Source organism: Camelus bactrianus, chromosome 2, assembly GCF_048773025.1.
Source record: "Camelus bactrianus isolate YW-2024 breed Bactrian camel chromosome 2, ASM4877302v1, whole genome shotgun sequence".
Taxonomy (NCBI): Eukaryota; Metazoa; Chordata; class Mammalia; order Artiodactyla; family Camelidae; genus Camelus; species Camelus bactrianus.
The window spans coordinates 95,359,062-95,375,002 of NC_133540.1; the positions used below are offsets into that span (position 1 = coordinate 95,359,062).

At 40.6% G+C, this 15,941-nt stretch overlaps 1 protein-coding gene across 4 annotated transcripts in view; it reads left to right on the forward strand.

The window, feature by feature from the left end:
• The first annotated feature begins 14,658 nt into the window (after positions 1-14,658).
• The window catches only part of AFF1 (ALF transcription elongation factor 1), a 173,352-nt gene continuing 172,069 nt past the window's right edge, over positions 14,659-15,941 (forward strand). For 3 of the 4 annotated variants that reach the window (XM_074346891.1, XM_074346903.1, XM_074346892.1), the window contains exon 1: positions 14,659-14,936. The gene's annotated coding sequence lies outside the window, so the exon portion shown is untranslated. The remainder of the gene's footprint in view (positions 14,937-15,941) is intronic. The other variant, XM_074346902.1, reaches the window with a different exon arrangement.

Here is a 15,941-nt window from a genome sequence, read left to right on the forward strand (position 1 = left end):
GTATTATTTTCATTGCTATTTATTTCCAAGTATTAATTTACTTTGCATTTTCCTTTTTAACATGAAGGTTATTCAGAAATACATGTTTCAAATATGTAAAATTGCATCTATCCTTTTGTAATTAAATTTTAACTTCATGGTAATGTGCTTAGACAAAGCTCCTCACAGAAATGACTCTAAGGGACAGTGGTGAAGGAAAACCCTCCCAGTAGGACTGTCTGCTGTACTGGGTTGAATAGTGTTCTCCCCCAAAATGCATGTCTACCCAGAACCTGTGAACGTGGCCTTACTTGGAAATAGCATCTTTGCAGATGTAATCAAGTTAGGATGAGGTCCTATTGGATTAAGGTGGGCCCTAACCCAATGACTGGTGTCCTTATAAGAGGGACATTTAGATGTGATACACACGGAAATTGCCACGTGATGACAGAGGCAGAGACTGGAGTGATACATCTATGAGTCGAGGAACACAAGGATTTCCAGCAGACACCAGAAGCTAGGAAGAGGTGAGACATAATCCTTCCCTAGAACCTTCAGAGAGAGCATAGCCCTCTGACACTTTGTTTTCGGACTCCTAGCCTCCAGAGCTATGAGACTATAAACTTCTGTTGTTCCCAGCCACCTGATTTGTGGTCATTTGTTTTGGCAGCCCTAGGAAGCTAATATATCTGCTTTTGTGAGAAGACAGATGTATGTACACTAATTCATGTGTGGTTGCTAACTGTTTGGATAGTTAGGAAAGGAAACAGATTGAAAGGTTGGTGACAAAGACATATGGAGAAGAGGAATGTTGATGGTCTTCTTGTAAAGGACAGATCATAAAGATATTTGTGTCTACCTAAGTGAATGCTCCCCAAAGGAGATTCACTGCAAAGGAGGCTGTTAATAATCCAGAGGACAAATGACATGCTCTGTGGATGTCAAACAACCTCTTTCTGCAGACATGCAATGCTTACTCAGTGGCCCGTGAACAAAATGGTCATGTCAGGGATGGAGGCTAGCCATGGAGTCCACAACATGGACTTCTCCTTACCAAGGCTGGTCTGGCTAATGCTACTGCTGAGTGCCTTATCTGCCAACAGCAGAGACCATCACTGGCCCCCTGATAAGGCACCATTGCTCAGGGTGATCAGCAGCCACCCTGATCAGCAGCAGGCCGATTACATTGGAACTTTTCCATTGTTGAGAGGACAGAAAAAACATCCTCATTAGAATAGACACATATTCTGGGTACAAATGCCTTGTCTACCCATAATCATTCTGCCAGGACATCCATCAGTAGAGTCACAGAATGCCCTATCCACCATCATGGTATCCCACAGGGCATTGCTTCTGATCAAGAAACTGATTTCAAGGGGAGGGTGTATCTCAGTGGTAGAGCATGTGCTTAGCATGCCTGAGGTCCTAGGTTCAATTCCCAGTAACTCCGCTAAAAATAAATAAATAAATAAACCTAATTAGAAAATTCATTTCACAGCCATAGAAACGCAGTAGTGAACTGACACCTATAGAATAAACTGGTCTTACCACACTCCATCATCTAGAAGTGGTTGCTGTAAAGGTGGAATTGCTTACTGAAAACTCAGTGATGGTGCCAGTTGCGAGAAAACACCTTTAAAGACAGGTTCTGTTTTGCAAGATGCTGCGTGTGCTTTTTTCACTTATTTATTTTATTTTATTTTATTTTATTTATTTATTTATTTATTTATTTATTTATTTATTTATTTATTTATTTATTTATTTATTTATTTATTTATTTATTTATTTATTTATTTATTTTGCAAGGGGAAGTAATTAGGGCTGCATGTGCTTTGAATCAGAGACTATTATGTTGTGGTATCGCCTCCACATCCCAGAACACATGGATTCAGAACCAAGGGGTGTAAATAGGAGTGGCATCTCTCTCTACTGTATCAAATAACCCACTCACAAATTTTTGCTTCCCACCCTGGCGACTCTGAGATTTGCTGCTTTAAAGGTCTTTGTTCCCAAGGGAGAAACTCTTCCACCAGGGGACACAACAATGAGTGCCCTGAATGGGAAGATGAGGCTGCTACCTGGCCATCTTGGACTTATTATGTCACAAAGTAACAGGTAGTAAAAAGGGTCTCTGTACTGATACAGTGATTGATCCCAACTACCAAGGAGAAACTTAGATTGCAGCTAGCCCATGAGGACCAGTAGGTCTATATTTGGAACCCAGGGCATTTCCTGGGGCATCCCTTAGTACTTCCATGCCCAACAGTAAGTACTAATTAAGGAAATGTAACGAAAAAGAGGCAGGAATATCAAAGACTGATATGCTTCCAGAATGAAAATTAGGTCACTCTATTAGGAAACTGACCACCTAAGCGTCCAGCTGAGAGCAAAAGAAATGCAGAATAGGTGATAAAAGATGGGGGCCAACTGTGGCTCATGACCAGTTACAGAAATAAGGATGGTAATAGCTTTGCATATTTTCTCTTTGCTTGTTATGTGTATGTGTTTATTTGTAAATATTAAATGTTTCCTTCTTTTTCCCATTATTTCCCATACAAATTATTGTCAGCTAACTTTACAATTTAGTATGTGGTCTTTAGGCAATAGAATATTTAGTAGAATTGTGACTGAATTTGAGAAGTAACTAATACAGCCAGTGTTACAGTATAATTTTTTTAATTTTTATTTTTTAAAATTGTGGTAAAATATATATAACACAAAATTTACCACTTTAACCATTTTTAAATGTACAGCTAACTGGCATTAAGCACATTCACATTTTTGTGCAACCATCACCACCATCCATCTCCTGAACTTTTTCACCTTCCAAACTGACAATTGGTACCCATTAAATAGTAACTCCCCATGCTCCCCCTTCCCCCAGGCCATAGGCAATCAGTATTCTTTCAACCTCTATGACCTTGACTACTCTAGGACTGGCTTATTTAAGGTATAAATTTTCGAAAGTTAAGATTTTAACTAATACAAATATAAAATGAATATGTGTCAGAGGTTTTACTTAACTCACTCATTAATGAGGAAACCAGTAAGATGTTACAAGCAGATCAAAGAATTCAAACAACCACACATACATAAGCAACGATGAATACTAGAATGAATTTACAAAAAGATACAAGATGATCTAACCATAAGGAAATAATCAATTATATTTCACTGGACACAATTCATTTCCATTTCTATGGGCTAAAACTGTTTGCATTATTACTCATTTTCTACATCTTACGGAATTGTAAAAACAACCCAAAAACAGGAAAAGAAAAAGATAACAAGGAAGTGTGCTCTGGGCAGAATATTCGATAACTATACACACAGAACATGGATGAATATTGACAAAATAGTACTGAGTAGGGGAAAAAAATGGAGGAGGACTATGCCAGTTACCAGTTTACTGTTTATCAGCTCCAAAGCCACCTGGAGTGGGACCTGTGAACAACTGTCTTTTGCCAGCTGGTATGATGTTAAGCCTTATCAGCAGAGGGCACTGGAGGGACACCTCAAGGCATGGCAGAAACAGTGGCTTTTCTTCCTGGATCTTCCTGTTTCTGTGATGTCTCTTATGGGGATCCGGGGGCACTCACTCTCCAGCAAATTTTATCACCACCCTAGAGGAGGGCTTCCAGCTGACCAGCCCTGGGCTGCGGGCTGCACCCCAGCTCTGCACTGCAAGGAGGTCTGAATCTCTGCCTTGAAGATGGGACCTGTTTCGAGTTTGTTCCTCCAGTGGGTATTCTCCCTAAACCTTAGACGTAGGAGTGCTGCTTGCATTTGCTAGTCTACGGTTTTCTTTTACCTCTCTCAATAGCTGTATTAACTTTGTGAAAAGTTGAACCACCTTTTTGTTAGTGCATAACCAACTCTTAACATTAAATTTTCCCTGATAAATTATCAGTGTGTTTTCTGTGTCCTGACTGATACAACTATAACCTTAGTTATTTTCTCCCTATTTATTTTCTAAACTTGTCATATTATTACCTTAACAAAAGAAATATATACTGGCATGTCCTTCTGTCCCTTTCATTTCCCCTCAAGGCATCCATCATATTAATAATATCTAGAATTTTAGTTTTGCATTTAAGTGGATATATTTTCTCTCTCTTTTCTTTGGCCCCAGTTGCTTTTTCTTTTTTAAGGCTACAACAAGCTTTACTTAAATATATACTACTCTTACTTCTGATCTCTCTCTCTCTTTTTTCAAGGCAGGGGAGAAAGGTAATTATATTTATTTATTTATTTTTAGAGGAGGTACTGGGGATTGAACCCAGGACCTCGTGCATGCTAAGGATGTGCTCTACTGCTTGAGCTATACCTTACTTATGGTAACTGTTGAAGCGCAATTGGACTTTTTATTTTTCTTCTCATTTCTGTACTTCCTCAAAAATGTTATCAATGTGGATCTTTTTGTGGAATATTTTCTGAGAACATATATGCCTGAGGCTGAGTATCACTTTTCCTATGCTTTCATATTGGAATGACACTTTGACTGAATACAAGATTCTAGGCTCAAGTTTTTTTAGTACTTAACATATATTACTCCTTTGTCTTCCAGCAGCCAGTGTGCTGTCGAGAGGTCCAATATCAATATGATTCTTGTTCCTTTGTAGGTCACGTGTCCTCTCTTTTTCTAGAAAGTTTCAGATTTTTCTCTTTATGTTTAGGTCTGGCTTTTCCTGATCTCCTCTTTGGCACTTTATGATCTGAAAGCATTCACTTTTTATTAGTCGTGAGAAATTTAACTTTACTCTTTTCTTCAAAAATATTCTCCTCTTCCTTATTCTTTCTAATTTTGTCTTTTGAGACTCCTTTTACATAAATGCTGGCAATTCTACTTTTATTCTCCACATCTCTTTTCTGTGTTTTATTCATTATTATTCCCTGTTAGCTTTTCCATTTGTTTTGATGTGAGTTTCCAGAGGACAGGTCAGCAAACTACAGCCCATGGGTCAAATCTAGCTTGCCACTTGTTTTCGTAAAAAAAAGTTTTGTTGGTTAGTCGTACTTACTCATTTATTTAGAAGCTATAGCTGCTTTTGTGCTACAAGGGCAGTTGAGTAGTTACAACAGAGGCCGTGTGATTCACAAAGCTTAAAATGCTTACCATCTAGCCCCTCACAGAAAAAAATCTGTCAACACATAGAGGATAAGAACAATTTTTAATACTTAAAAAAAAAATTCTATGCACCAAAGATTTTATTTTGACAGGCCTACTTTTTTTTAATTCTTATTTTTTGTTGAAGTGTACTCAATTTACAATGTTAGTTTCAGGTGGACAGCAAAGTGATTCAGTTTTACATGTACATAAATACATATCTCTTAAGATTCTTTTCCATTACAGCTCATTTCAAGAAATTGAATACAGTTCCATGTGCTATATGATAGGTCTTTGTTGTTGTTGTTGTTGTTTTTATCTATTTTATATATAGGAATATGTATCTGCTAATCCCAAACTCCTACTTTTTTTTTAATGGAGGTACTGGGAATTGAACCCAGGACCTCATGCATGCTAAGCATGCACTCTATCACTGAGCTATTTCCCTTCCTCAGATAAGAACAATTTGTTTTTCTTTCTATCCTGAAGACCTTGAATGTACCTTTCCCAGGTTTGTTGAATGAATGAATAAATAAATAACCTTTGAAAGGCAGATATTATTTCACAAGGTAGAAGTGAGAGATTATTTCAGAAGGTAGAAATAGAGCATTCCAGCTAAAGGCAACAGAAACAGTATGAGCAAAGACACAGAAGTGAAAATCAAGGGTAGATTTTCAGCAGAGCAAATATTTAACAAAAGTGAAGGCAAAAAGACTGATTTAAGAAGTATTCTGGGTGGGTGGTGGTGCAGCTCAGTGGTAGCGCATGTGCTTAACATGCAGGTGGTGCTGGGTTCAATCCCCTGTACCTCTATTAAAATAAATAACCTAATTACCTCCCCCTCAAAAAAAAAAAAAAAAAAAACTATTCTAGGGAGTCTTGACTCTAGAATGGGGAGTCGGAGCTTAATTCTCTTTGCAGTTGCCAGATACGTCTCATGACCAGAGATATGCTTAAGGAGGACTCAGACGGCAGCACTGTGGGGAACAGATTAGAGAGAAGAGAGACGGAGAACAGTTCAGAGGCTCCTATAATTGTGAAACGAAAAGCAGCTGACTCAATATGGCAATGGTAAATTCAGGGAGACAAGAGAGCTTGATAGACCTCGATACACTTCACAGTCGTGGTCTACATCGAGCCCCCATAATATACTAACTGTGAGTAATTAGGCAAGTTGTTCAGTCTTTCTGAGTTTCCTCATCTGTAAAACATGTTGATTTAGTAAGGATGCAGTTAGGAATAACCCTCATGCCAGGTGGTAATTCAACAGAGAATTGACTAAGCGTGAGGCTGAAAGCCCCATAAGAAACCCAGCAGGGCCCCCAAGCAGGGCCATTACTCTCATGCTGGCATCATCCAGTTCCCTGGCCCAGAGGCTCTATCTCACTTTCTGCCTCTGAAACAGCTTACTTACCCCTAAAATTTTATTGGTTCCCTGAGCTCACTTCTGATTGGTTATTTCCTTCACTACTGATTGGTTATTACTCTCACTTCTGATTGGTCCACTTCCCTAACTTCTGATTGGTCCATTTGTAGTACTTCATTTGCATGGAGCTCATTCCTGATTGGTCATTTCTCTCACTCCTGAATCGTCTATTTCTACAAAGCTTGTTCATGGTTGGTCAACTTCTGTTATACTTTATTTGCATACGATGTTACAAAGTGTAAAACTTGAAGCCTATAAAGGCCTGTGTAAACCTACCAACTGGGTCCAGAGCTTGGAGTGTTGACTCCTTTGGGTCTGGTGGTGTGATAAACCTGGGTTCTCCAACTCTGTGAGTGCTGCTTGGTCTCTCGCCCGGATCCGGGTTGCTGTCACAATTGAGCTGTAACACCGAGCTGTAACACATTTTTCTGCAGCAAGGGAACTAGTTAAAAGGTACATACTTAGACCCAACACGGAAAGGTGAGGTTACCCAGGGATTAAGCAACTACAGGAAGCCACGAACAGCCACACCCAAGGCTGTGACCAAGGGAAGACACGGTGTTACTGGAGCTCAGGAGGCAAAGCCAAGCCTCAGGGTCTGTGAGAGCTAGCGCTTAGGGAGGTGGGGCAGCCACTGGGTCAGAGCCATTGCTCAGAGCAGAGACAGAAGAGTAGTACCCAGGAGTCTCCTCCCAGTGCCATTCATTGGCCAAACCCCGCCAGAAGCTGGTTTCCCGCAAAAAGCCTGGAAAAGGTGGTTTGCAAGAATCAACCCCTTGTGACTCACAGCAGAGTAGAAGAAGAGCAGAGACTGGATTTGAGGCAAACGAGCAACTAACCAGCACACTTGGGTACATCACTCAGGGTTACTGTGAACATCTTGGTTGAGATTACACACTGGACATAGTATACAACCTGTAAATGGTAAGCGCTATTAAAAAAAAAATGGGGGGGTGTAATTAGATTTATTTATTTATTTGTTTAATGGAGGTACTGGGAATTGAACCCAGGACTGCATGTATGCTAAGCACACGCTCTACCACTGAGCTATACCGTCCCCCTCGTGCTGCTTTTTTAAATTACACTTTCTCACATCTCTATCTTTATCTTTTACTATCCTTCCTTTAACTGTAGACATATTGAAGTATTTCTAGTTTCTGAAATTCACCATGAACTCTATTACTCCAGGACCTGTGCATATTTAGCTCCCTCTGCGCACATAGCATTGTTTCCTCCCCAGTCATACACATTCCCCCCACTCTGTCTTTCCCTTCATGATTCATCTTGGGGTCTGCTTCTGGCAGGATGCCTTTCCGTAGTCCATCAGTGTTTGTTAGATGCCCCTGGCTAGATTCTAATAGCATCCTTATGCATGCCTCTACCAAAGCAGTAAGCAGACTGAGTAACAATGATCTGTTTATTCGTTTATCTCTCCGTATTAGTTTTCTATCACTGCGTAACAAAGCACCATAAGCCTTACAGCCTAAAACGACACCCATTTAGTACCTCACAGTTTCTGTAAGACAGAAGGCCAGCGCGCTTCACCTGGGTCCACTGCTCAGGATCTCACCAGGCTGAAATCGAGATGTCCAGCTGTATCTTCCCTCATTTGGAGGCTTTACTGGGAAAGATCTATTTCCAAGTTCCCTTGACAGAATTCATTTCCTGGCAGTTGTATGACTGAGGTTCCTATTTCTTTGCCAAGTGGTAGCCAAAGACCTCTCAGTATCTAGAGGCCACTCTCAGATCCTTGTTATGTGGCCCTCGTACAACGTACGATTTGGTCCTTCAAGGCCAAAGGAGAGTATCTGCTATAGCTTCAAATCTCTCTGACTTCCTCCTTCTTTGGCCCCTAGAGTTTCCATTTAAAAAGAACTCACTCGATTAGGTCAGACTCACTCACACGCAGAGAGGAAATTAAATAGCAAATACACACCAGAAGTGGGAATCTTCTGGGCCATCTTAGAATTCTGCCTTCGACACTCTCCTTCTAGATGTGAAATCTCCAAGAACAAGGACCGTCTCTTACTTGTCTTTATAGCCCCAGAATTGAACAGAATTAGTACCTGACACTTAGTAGCTATTAAGTGAAAGAATGGAGAAATGAAACAAAAACAGGAAGGGAACTTGTAGGAAAGGGGGATATTTAAAAGCAAAGTTAACCATGACTTGGTAAGTAATGGACTTTTTTTGATAATTGATAAACTTCAATTTCATTAATGTAATAAAGTTAGTTTTCTATATTTTGTGTTTTATTTTATTTTTTTATGTGTTTATTTATTTTTATTTACTTCTTAAATGGAAGTGTTAGGTAGTTGAGATAGAAATGAGCACTGGGCAGGGGGAGAGGAAGGGGAAAGGAACAATCCAGAACACAAGGAACCTGAGCTGTCAATCAACCAGAGCACAGGGAACCTGGATTGTCAATCAATCAATTAATCAGTCAGTCAATCAAGAAACCAGAATATAAAAAGAGGAAAAACAAAGGAACAGTGCCATTTTTCCTCTCTTGGATCAGCCTGCTTCCAATTCCCAGGAGTGGACTATCTTCCACTATTTTTTTAACTTCACTAATAAGAATCTTGCTTATATCACACTTTTTGTCTCTCGTCAAAAATCTTTTTTTTGGGTGACTAAGAACCGAGGTAGTTCTTATTTCCCTTTTCCCAGTAACAGAAGTATAGTTAATTTACAATGTTGTTAGTTTCAGGTGTGCAGCAAAGTGATTTATATATATATGTGTGTATATTTGTATTCTTCTTCAGATTCTTTTTCCATTATAGGTTATTACAAGATGTTGAATATCATTCCCTGTGCTATGCGTAGGCCCTTGCTTATCTGTTTTATATATAGCAGTGTGTATCTGTTAATCCCAAATTCCTAATTTATCACCTCTTTCCCCTTTGTTAACCATAAGTTTGTTTTCTACGTTTGAGTCTATATTTATTTTGTAAATAAGTTCATTTGTGTCATTTTTTCAGATTTCACATATAAGTGATATAATATGATATTTGTCTTTCTCTGTCTGACTTACTTCACTTAGTATGATAATCTCTAGGTCCATCCATGTTGCTGCTAATGGCATTATTTCATTCTTTTTTGTGGCTGAGTAATATATATATACCACATCTTTATGTATTCACCTGTCAATGGACATTCAGGTTGTTTTCATGTGTTGGCTATTATAAATTGTGCTGTTATGAACATTGAGGTGCATGTATCTTTTTGAATTAGAGTTTTCATCTTTTCCAGATATATGCCCAGGAGTGGGATTGCTGGATCATATACTAACCCTATTTTTAATTTTTTAAGGAACCTCCATACTGTTCTCCATAGTGGCTACACCAATTTACATTCCCACCAATGATGTAGGAGGGTTCCCTTGGAAATGGACATTTGAACCTGAATCCTGGGTCTATAATGGTACCAGCAGCAAAAGTTCATAACAAAATAGGAGGAATTGCATTGGGTGGGTTTTGGAAGAATAAATGGACAGAGTGAAAAACTATGAGTTTCTTACTACATATGCTGAGTTTGCTCTGCCTGTGTGACGACCCTGGTGAAATTTCCTGCAAACAAATGAGGGTGATAGTCTAGAACTTAGAAGAGTGATATGGATTGAGTGAACCATAGTATTAAATTCTTAAAGTTGTGCCATAGTCTTTAGGGAGATTTTCTTTTTTTTTTTTTTTGGCATTCATATTTAATATCATTTAACTTTTATACATATTAATCATTGGTGTTTTACTTGTAGTACTTCGTATTTTAAAAAACTACTTATTAAATTCTCCTTTCCTAGCAATCGCCCTGAGTTTGCAGGTCCACCCCAAAACTGTTCCTGAGGTTGCTCTTTCAGCCTGTAGTGCCTCCTTTAAACAAAGTCTTTGCCTGAAGAAACAGATTTTTTCAAAGCTCTAGTTATTTCTGGTGACACTTTGATAAACTACTGTAGCCATTTTTTCTGCCTCTTTGAGACATTCAGTAGGGTGCTTTTACCCCCAGTCCCGCTCCCACTGGGGGACCATAACTTGGCTCTTATATTCTGGCTCTGCATGTTATTTCTTTCTCTTTTTCATTTTCCAACTATTTGGCTTTCCCATAATCCCTCAGTTTATTTATCATCTTCCTATTTAACCCTCCAGATGTAACTGTCAGAATGAAAACCCATTGCTAACTCCCTTGGGCTTGCTGATGTGGATTTAAGTGTAATAGACATTACGGTTGGGATATAGTTTGGGTATTTATACTAATCTAATGCTGATAGTGGTGAAAACATAACCTTGAGCCACAAAAGAGCTAAGTTCAAATACTGTCACTGCTATTTATTTGCTATATAATCATAATAGAGGTGAATTATCTCTCTGAGTTGATTCCTCCTTTATACATTAACTAGAACTATGCAAATGTTTTCAAGGGGATTAAAAAATATATATGTGTGAAATGTCTGGTAAATTGTAGACATTCAGTTAAACCCCTAAGTTCATTTCTTTAGAGAAAAATATGGATTTGTACTCATGTTCTTTTGCTCCAGATTCACTGCAATTTTCCAAGTTACTACTTTAAATATGAAATTAATTTAACAGCACTATCACATGACTAAAAAATATTCATAATCTCCACTGGGATTGGGAAGTGGTGTGTAGTAGCAATAAGTAAAAACTCACACACAATCTGAAACATATTGTACTGAAAAAGTGATGTCAGGTCACTAGGAACCATGTTTTCCACAAAGTGTTCATGATAAAATACATGAATTTTAATTATAATAATTGTGCATTTAGTTCTTCTTGCAGCAAAAGATAGCAGGTTTACATTTGCTTATCTGCCTCCCAAAGAAAGATGTAAAACTAGGAGTTTCTGTGTCTGCCTACAGTCTCTGCCCAGTTCTCCACACTTCTTCCATAGCCTTCCTGTCTCCTGTTGATTTTCATATGGCAGCCACAGTAGTCCTAAATGCAACCTGATCAAATCAGTCTCCTACCCAGTGCACTTAGGATGAAAAGAAAACTCCCTAGGTTGGCACATAGGGCCCTTCACCATCAATTTCCAGTTGCCCTTTCCTGTCTTATTTCTTATCGTAATCTTTGCCTGGAGGTCCTACTCCCCCTCTCTCTTTGTGTTCTTTTTTGGGAAGTGGCCCTTCCTCCACTGCCCTTTACCTGGCTTAGGCCAATCCTTCCTCCTCTCTCCTCACTGGCCTCCTCTCCTCATCTACACCTCTTTATCCCAACTCTGGGTTGGTTGCTTTTTTTTTTTTTTTTTCCCCACAAGTTTTATGCTCTGATTAGAATTTGATTAGGTTTTATTTACCAACTTGGTAAGGATTTTTTTACACTTTGAAGAAATTCATTCTCTTTGAAACATACATGCAGTAGTTTCGGAATAAAATAATTTAAACTGCTGGTTTAAAATACTCAGGTCTTGCTGACTGCAGAATTTAGGAGTACTTCAGGCTGGCCAAACAAGAGGTTGTCAGGGTGGTGATGCAGGCACATTCCCCCCCGCCCCCGAGTCTCAATCTTAACATGTGTTCCTGCCCCCTTGTACACTTCAGGAGCTCTGAGAATACAGTCCATGAGTGTCTATGAGACCCAGGGGATTCACTTGTTTGTCTTCAAAATTTAAGTAAAATCATGGCTGAAAATTGCCAGGTAACTAACATCCCAGGTGTCCTTACATGAAGAGGCAGCTGAAAAAGTACCATAGCTGTATTAAGGGGAAAAAATTTTTTTTCCAGTTCTGTTGTGGAAAAGATCACTGATGTCAGAGACATGCTTCACCTCAGCAGGAAACATAATCAGAAATAAGTGACCAGGTTGTCAGGATTAAGAAAGTGCTAGAATTTCATTGAGTGAGCTAAAAATGTAATTTAAGAATTCTTATAATAAAGAAGATAGAGGAAATTATAGCTAATAAAGTGAAATATCTCTGCATCTCTATTGCATGATTACTTTTCTTTTTTGTCATTTTTTTTTGAAAATTTACATATGGTATAATCATTATTTAAAGTAGCCTGCTTATTAACCGCTTATATAATGTAACCTGGAGAAAAGGCAGAAAAGCATCTTAAAAAAAAACCTCACTGGAATGACTATCTGCTTTTTCTTTACTTAGTATAAGAAAATTAGTTTTAATTTACATGTTTTAAAATAACTTAGCACCTTTCTGGAAATTAATCAATAGACGTGTGCATTCAAATTATTTATTCACCTGATTCCACAAGGCACTGGAATCTCAGGAGAACAGGAGTTCTGTCTTTGTCACTGATATGACCCATCACCCAGCACATTGCCTTAAAAATATTCCTATAAATGGAATGATCTCTTCTTTGAACCAAAGCTGCACCATCTTCAACTAAAAAGTTTTACAAAATTACATCCCTCAGTTCCAAAAGCAGTAACATAAAATGATCAAACTTTGACTGTCGACATCATTTACTAAATTGACTACAGTTTGAATGTATCAGGAGGTATTATAGGATAAGGAACAGAAGATAGGAAAAAGTTTCAGATAGGAGAGGTAAAACCCTTCAGATTAAAAAAAAATTGAAGTATATTTGATTTACAATGTGTTAGTTTCAGGTGTACAAGAAAGTGATTTATATGTATATATATTCTTTGATCCATTTTGAGTTTATTTTTGTGTATGGTGGAAGGGAGTGTTCTAGCTACATTGATTTACATGCTGCTGTCCAGTTTTCCCAATATATATTCTTTTTCAGATTCTTTTCCATTATAGGTTATTACAAGATATTGAATATAGTTCAAAACCTTCAGATTATAAATGATGACTAGGCTGATGTATATTTTACAGTGAGATGCATTAATTCCATAACAAGAAGATTAAAATATTTGTTATGATTAGAATAGATATCAATCTGTTAGAAACCTTTAAGAAATGTGCAAACATACATCTGTCAGGGGTGACTCCTGTCCCACCCTGTCCAGGGAAGACCACCAAAGGTTTCATCTGGAGGCACACCAGACCTTATCAGGGGCACCTTAATTATTTTACACGTTAAGGTAAATCAAATCGCTATCATCACAGAAGCTTAGAGAGAAGTTATATTTTGGAAAACAATCCATGGGAAATTAAGTCAAGTAGCCAAGAGTTTAATTTGGAAATGCAAAGATCTATCGATTGGGTTTTCAAACAATATTCATGTAGACAATGAAGGAGTCTTGAGGGGCAAAGCAACAGCAACAACAACAAAAAAGTAAAAAATGAAGGAGAAAGAACATAAAGGGCACGGAAGGAGGTTATTTTCATATACTACATTTATTTACATTTACATTGCATTTGAGTAAGGTGATTTTCTTCATCCAAATAATTTCACCCATTTTAAACCATTTAGATGTTGGGGGGAAAAGCCTGTCTGGGCCATTTGATGCAATCTTTCTGCATCTCTTTCGGGGGACGAGGTGAGAGAGGCAAAGAACTCAGCATGGTGCTTTCCTGGTATGTTGGTAAAAGGGATCGGGTAGCAACTTAACCAGACATTAGGTTTCCCTTCCTCTTTTGGATCTGTTTGCCAAAGCCCATATACCCACTAGAATTTTCTATGGTTGGGCTGGTGAAGAGAAAGAACCGGAAGGCTGGATTCAGGAGACCTGGTTTCCCATGCCATTTTTTTTAGCCTGTGATATTGGGCAAAATACTTTATAGTTATTTTCAGCTCTTCCGTTTCATTATTTGGGAAATGGTCGCAATAATTTGTCTGTTTTAGAAAGTTACTGTGAAGATGAGATGAGCCTGTGTGTAAAAGCCCTTTATAAAACGTATAGCTCTCTATAATGTTAGTTACTATCTCCTTTAAAGGGCACAGAATCTCCTTCAACTGTGTAGGAGATTGCAAAAAGACTTCTTGACACTTTTAGTCAGAACTTGACCCTGAGCTTAATCTCTCTGTAAAGCGAAAGGGTTCTTGTGCCCCACAGCAGCCCGGGGCAGGGTCACCCACGCTGTCGGTGCGGTCACTGCAGTATTCCATCCGGAGCGGCTGCTCGCCCTCGATCCTCCCACTGGTCTCCCGGGGAGGGCCGCGCTGTTCCTCTCCATCTGGGTGGCGCCAGCTAGAGGGCGTGGGCCGGGGAAGAGCGGGAGGGGGCGTGGCCTCCTGGGGGAGGGTGTGGCCTCGCCTACCGGGCGTTCCGGGGCCGCCGGCGCGCGGAGCTTGCCAACCAGCAAGCGGACGAGCGCGCGGCCCCTGCGCACTCGGCCGCTGCCTGCGCGCGTCGCTGGCACAGCTGCGTTCTCGCCTCCGCGGCTGGAAGCCGAGTCCCGCGCGAGCCGCCGCTGAGCCTCGGGAGCACGCGCTCCCCTGCGCTCTCCGCACCCGCGCCCCTTCCCCACCGCAACAGGTCTGGGGCGGGCGGAGGCGGCGAGGGCGCACGAGCCGAGACTGGAGGACTAAGGGTCTGGAAGGTAAGTGAGTCCTGCGCCCAGCCTCGGGTTGGGGGTCAGCCCTGGCCCAGGCTCCGCGGCCGCTGACTTCTGGGAAGCCCAGGCTCTCCCGCCTAGCTGCCGGCTTCCCAGCACGCTGACTCAAGTCGCTGGCGTTCCCACTTTTCCGGTGGGAACCTTCGGGGAGAACCGGCGAAGGAAACGCAGAGCTCGTACCGCCCTCACTTACAAATCCGCTGCAGGTAGCGTCTAGAAAAACTGGGGAGGGGAACACAGGAAGAGACCCATCCTCCTCCCACTCTGCCCCTTCCCAAAATCAGACGTCTGCCTGTGCGCCCGGCGTTTTGCGGAAAAATGTTCTGTTGTTGGAACCTGGTCCCCAGGTTGCGTAATAGAAGAATCCCAGAAGTTTCTCCGGGGGATAAAATGGTGCTTTTCTTTCCCCCATTCCGAATCACCTCCCCCACAACACGGTCACCCCTCCCCCTTGCGTCTTATAGAGAGAGATCAGTGATTCCAATCCTATCAAACTGTAACTCAGATGGAGGCGTCCGTCGGTGGTCCGCAGCCTCTAGAGAGGGAGGGGAAAAGTTGGAGGCACCTTCTGGGACTTGCCCCTGGCGCAGAGGGAGACGGCATCTGCAGAACGTGGAACTGGTTAATTTCCCTTGATGATAATTTTTTTCTTGGTGACTGATCCTCTGCCGCACGCCGGCCCTCCGACTTTGCGAGCGCAGGGGTCGGCAATTTAAAAGGGAGAGGAATTGGAGGGTTACAGGAATCATACTTTACTTCACTGTAACGGTGGTTACGTTAATGAAGCTGCGAGGGACCTTCGAGGGTCTTGATAATTTCCTCCTAGGTTAGTCTTCTCGGAGTTTACACACAGACCCCGTATTGTTGTGCAAATTTCTCAGGAAGACCCTTGGCTTTGGAGGTGGAGTTGTGTCCGAATCTTCCGGGAGCCCTTCTCTATTGAGGAGGGGGCGATGAAGGTGGGCGGTGGGGGAAGGTCTTGCAGACGAA